We start from the raw sequence: 6,339 nt of genomic DNA on the forward strand, positions 1-6,339 counted from the left end.
AGACCTCTCTTTCCTATTACTATGCGATCCTTAACTTTTGTTAAGTTGATCTTTGAACATTGATGTTTTTCTAGCATCAGTAATTGTGCTTCTGTACGATACATTACAAAGACGAAAGTATTTCTCCCAACTTTTTGTGTAATTTTTTTAACATCAAATCACTGTTTTGCAGGAAGTGGAGCAAAATTCTATTATCATGGTTTGACAAGGTTGTGTTATTACATAAAATGACCTTGAAAGTGAAATTTTTATAGAAAAATTTAATTTGAAAAGATACAATAAAACAGAGGCTTAACTCTTAAAACTTTTATACAAACAAATATTTCAAACCATGAAATTTTACTAAAGTCAACTTTTAAGACTTTTTGCAATTTTTTAAGAAGTTTTTTTTTTTTGTACAGAAATTATTAGTTTTTTCACGAGAAATTTTCTTTAGAAAAATTTTTCTTTTTATTAGAATTTTTCTGTATAGAAAATGCATTCTTTCCTCTTACTTTTTATAGAAAAAGTATCACTTTTCGTAAAATTGTTTCTGTAGAAAAAGTGTAACGTTTTTTATAAAAAATTGTTTTTTCAATAGAAAAAGTATTACTTTTAATTAGTCATGATACTTTTCTATAGAAAAGTCTCTTTTTTTTAGAAAAAGTATTAAATTATTATAATATTTTTTATTGAAAAAATCACTTTTTATACCCTACACCACTATAGTGGGGAGGGTATTATGCGTTTGTGCAGAAGTTTGTAACACCCAAAAATATTGGTGCTAGACCCACCTTAAAGTGTACCAATCGGCTCAGAATCACTTTCTGAGTCGATTTAGCTATGTCCGTCCGTCCATCTGTCTGTGTGTCCATGTAAACCTTGTGCGCACGCTACAGGTCGCAATTTTCAAGATAATTTGATGAAGTTTGGCACATACTCTTTTTTTGGTTCAAGGACAAACGCTATTGAAAATGGTTGAAATCGGTTCATTATTTCTCCTAGCCCCCATACAATCGTTCCCCCCGAATCGGGCCTTTAGGCTCACAATTACGTTAAATGTTTTATAATGTCAACAAAAATTATCAAAAATTAGTTTTATAGAACAATAACTTTTATAGTGATCGGGCCTCATTTGACCCTAGCCTCCATACAAACTCCCCTTCAGAAAATGACTTGAAGGTCAAAATTAACTTATAATTACTAATAAAACGATCAAAATCTACATAAATAACTTTGAAGTAGACGTAAGTTCATCTACCAAAATTTATAAGAATAGGCCCATATTTACCCCTTCTCCCCTATGAGCCCTCTTGTAGAAAATCTCTTTTTTGTCAACAATAAGTTAAAAATTTTACTATAAAACAAATTAAATGCTTTATATAAAGAAAATCATATGGTCGGCAATGTCCGACTATAAATTCATACTTATCTTTTTCTTTAAATTTTTCTTTTCATTTGGATATTAACGTGAACCACAGTGCACACAATGTCATTAAAGTTTTACAGTTTTGTGATAACTTCAGGGTTCAGAGACAATCATACACAAAAGCAACAACAAATGTTTCTATATTCACATAAATATTTTTCTTATTTTCTACAAACTTTGTGATGGATGCCAGTTACTTTTATCGAGAATTTATATAAAAAGATTTTGTTTCTTTATTATTCGTTAACTAGTGAAACTTTAAGATATTTTCTTCTTTAATGTTCATTTAAAATAATACAAATATTTTGATTATGTTTTCTCTGTAGTATTTTATTTGAGAAAAGAAAAGGTATGCAGTTGTCTCAAACATTTCTTCAAAGTTTTGTTTATGCACGTAGTATGTTTGTTAATTAAAGACATTTTTAAAGTAAATATTTTAAATATTTTATTAAAATATTTTTACTTAATTTTAATAGCTGTGTCATGAAAAGAAATACAACTGCAACAAGACATTACATTTTTATGAAATTTATATTTGTGTAAAAAATGCAAATTGATGGGTTATTGATTAATTGGACTAAAATTTATAACCACACTAGTACTGAAACCAGTATAGAAACACATGTTCATTGCCCAAATATCATTGTAAAGTTTTTTTTATAATTTCTTAAAATCTACTACCTTAACAAGAAAATAATAAATTTAAAAAAAAGTCATTACATCTTTGACCACTGACTTGCTAAGTTCTGCTTAAAACTTATTTCATTAAATACTGCTAACAACAAATATATACAGCTAAAACAGAAATAAGAAACATTTAAGTTTTTAAATCTTAAATTAAGCATGAATATTGATCCACATTATTCATGTAGAGTAAAAGATTCGAAAGTATGACATGAAATTGGAAAAACTTAAAGCATTTTCCATAAAAAAAACAAGAAATTCTAAACAAACTGAAACAAGTAGGAGTGTTAGATTATATGCCCATCAACAAATCATTGTCGAAATAAATAATCTTTGATATTAAAAAGTCGATGCTTTTGTTATTATCTAAACAATTTTCTCACTTATTACATATATGTAGAATTTACCATCATACAGTGCATCAACTAAGTAATTTACCTACGTAAAATTTTTCAAATTTTAAGAAATATCTTTATCTGAACAATTATTTTTAGAAAAAATAAATTATTTTATTATTTTATTTCTTAAATAATATCTTATATTTTAATTTTCTACCATAAAAAGTAAAATCGTGATATTAATTAAAGAGATTTTTGATAAAATGCGAACGAATAAAATACAGTAGGCATATTTAGATTTGAATACTTATTCTTAAGTTTGTTTCTAAATATACATAAGTGTATAAGTAAATATGTATTAGTTGAATAATATTCCTTTTGTGGACCTTAGGTGATGATGACCACATCTATTTATAAATATCTAAATTAAGTATTTTTAATGTACCATGCGACAGTGCAATTTATATTTTGGTTCTAAGCTACCTAAGGTCTGTTTAGAGGATAACATCTAAACATAGTGTTCTTCCTAGTTCGTATATGAACTTTGGAGAAGATAAATCAATGGTTTTCTTTGGATGCAAGCATCTCCTCTGTGGTAATTAAAGATTTTGAAAGAGCACTCAGTGTGTTTTTTCTGTTAATTCCTTAATTTATTTAATCAATTACTTTACTTTCTTTTCATAATGATATTGATAAACATTTCATAATTGTATTTCATTGATTTTCACTTATTCTAAAATGTTGTAATATGTACTTTGTTATACTTTGTTGAAAATACTTTAATATTTTAATTTGAATTTTATATTGTATGTTTTGAAAATTTTGTTAAAGTCGAAGAAAAAATATTGAGACGTACAAACGAATTTATTTAACTTTAATTTCCTACATTTTTCAATAAAACTTTTTATAAAACTATTATTTGGTTTTCCACTTATTAATTAATATAAAATAAGAGGTTATGGGTACCACGGAGAAATCAACTGGTATTGTACAGTTCGCTTGTTCTAATTTTGATAATTGGAAGTTCCGCGTAGAGAGGCATATATCATCAGTAGGTTGTTTAAAAGCTGTTAATGAGTCAGCACATACAGAAGCTGTAGCCTTAAATGAATTTGCAAAATTGGATGCAAAAGCCCAGGATGTCATAGTCTCATTCATTCATGATGACTATATTGAATATGTAAGAGACAAGAAGACTGCAAAAGAAATATGGGAATCGTTGTGTACAACATTTGAAAAGAAATCGGCACAGAATCAAACGTTGGTAAGAAAGGAGCTGGCAAAATTGCGATTGTGTGAAGGAGATACTACGGTAAGCCATTTATTAAAATTCGACTCCTTGATTCGTAAATTGAAATCTGCTGGTGCTAAGCCTGAAGAAGCCGATTTAGTGTCACAATTGTTTTTGACTCTGCCTGCGTCATATGATGCTGTGGTAACAGCTTTAGAAAATCTACCACCTGAAGAACTGAATGTATCAATTGTGAAGCAACGTTTGTTAGCTGAAGAGTCGAAAAAGAAGCAGAGGCAATCTGAAACTGTTGAAGAAAAGATTACCGCTTTTGCTACAAGAAAAAAGAAAGCCAAGTTTAATGGAAAATGTCATAAATGTGGACGTTATGGTCATATGAAAAAGGACTGCCGTGTAAAAGAGGCAAAGGCTGCTGTAAGTCCAAGTGTTAGTTTTATGGCTGACTCAAATAATCATCAGAATAGCAACAACGGCATATTTGTATATTTTGCGTTAGATTCGGGTGCAACTGATCATTTTGTAAATGATGAAAAAATGTTTTCAAAAATAAATGAAATTACCGAACCACGTAATAGAGGCGTTGCAAAAGATGGTGAATTTGTATTGGTAAAGAAGATTGGAGAAGTTCAAGGCTTAAGTAACAATGGTGTTAAAGTAACGTTGAAGAACGTATTGTATAGTCCCAAATTTCGAGAGAATCTATTGTCAGTAAGCCGTATTGTGGAAGCTGGTATCAAAGTCAATTTCAAAAAGCACGAAGCTAGTCTAGAAAAGGATGGAAATATTGTAGCTGTAGCAAAAAGAGTTGGTAACTTATTTGAACTTAAAATCAAGATTTCAAGGACAGTATCAAATTTATCTAAAGATGAGTTGGGTGGACTGTGGCATCGACGTATGGGTCACATAGGTAAACAGGCCTACAGTAATATGGTTAAACATAATATGGGAATAGGTATACCGAATCAAATGCCAATCGATTTTTGTGAAGTTTGTACCCAAAGTAAACAGTGTCGTGATCCATTTGATGGAACCCGTTCTAGAGCCACACGTCCTATTGAGTATATCCACTCAGATGTTTGTGGACCAATCAGTCCTATGGCATACAATGGTTCAAACTACTTCGTTTCTTTCATAGACGACTATACTCATTTTACACATGTCTATTTATTGAAAAATAAGTCCGAGGTTTATGAGAAGTTTAAGGAATATTGTGCTCTTGTTTATTCTAAATTTGGAACTAATATTTTTATATTAACCGTAGATCAGGGTAGAGAATATATGTCAAATAAAATGGTTGCGTATTGTAGAAATAAAGGTGTTCAAGTTGCCCACACAATGGCGTATACTCCTCAACAAAATGGCGTGGCGGAGAGGTTCAATCGAACTGTTATTGAAAAAGTTCGAGCATTATTGATTGAATCGGGTGCACCGAAATTTCTTTGGGGTGAAGCACTATACACAAGCACATATTTAATAAACAGAACATCTACAAGAGCGTTAACATTTAATAAAACTCCAGCGGAAATGTGGTTTAATAAAAAGCCAGATTTTACAAAACTTAAAGTTTTTGGATGTTCTGCATATGCTTGGATTCCTAACCAAAAACGAAATAAATTGGATTCCAAAAGTAGTAATAATGGGATATTGTCCTAATGGCTATAGGCTATGGAACCAAAAGTCGCGATCAATAATTCTGTCTCGAGATTGCAGATTTAATGAGTCCAACTTTCCATTTAAGAAAATCGAAAGTAATGCATCAAGTATAGGAGTTGTAGAACGTGATGATTTGGATGTTGAAAATAACATAGACCAAATTGAAGAACCAAACCAACAAGAGGGGAAGGTGACAGTGGTGTTGTTTCGGTTGAAATAATAGAAGAACCAATTAGTTCTGAAGCAATACACAATCGTGAAGTGGAAGCTGCAACAATAAATCATGAAGTGGAAGCTGAACCTGAACTCAGGAGAAGTACACGTGAAAGAAAACTTCCAACCGGACTGACTGATATATATGAATCTATATTTGAAACCGTTTTTTATGATGATGTCCCCAACTCGTTTTCAGAAATTGAAAGTTCGTGTAATCGTGATCAGTGGCTTAAAGCTGTCAAAAGTGAACTTGATTCAATGGAGAAGAATAAAGTTTGGAAATTTGTAGAGAAACCTAAGAATGAAAAACTTCTTAAATCTAAATGGGTCTTTGCTGTTAAGTCAGATTCTAATGGAAATCCTGTTCGTTTTAAAGCAAGATTAGTTGCAAAAGGTTTCTTGCAAAAATTCGGTGTTGACTATAATGAAACTTATTCTCCAGTAGCAAAGTTAAGCACATTACGTACTGTATTGGCTGTTGGTGTTAAAAGAGGCTACACCTTTTTCCAATTAGATGTTAAAACAGCTTTTCTGCACGGTGAACTTCAAGAAAACATATACATGGAAATTCCAGAAGGCATGAAATCGAAATCAGGGATGGCCTTAAAGTTAATTAAATCTTTGTATGGATTGAAACAAAGTGCTCGATGTTGGAAACAAAAGATTAATACAGTTTTAGAAGAACTTGGTTTTAAAAGGTCCCAACATGATTACTGTCTCTACACAAATTGTATAAATGGTAAAGTAATGTTTCTTTTGCTTTACGTTGATGACGTTTTAATTGCTGG

Source organism: Lucilia cuprina, chromosome 2 (genome assembly GCF_022045245.1).
Source record: "Lucilia cuprina isolate Lc7/37 chromosome 2, ASM2204524v1, whole genome shotgun sequence".
In the NCBI taxonomy this organism is placed as follows: domain Eukaryota; kingdom Metazoa; phylum Arthropoda; class Insecta; order Diptera; family Calliphoridae; genus Lucilia; species Lucilia cuprina.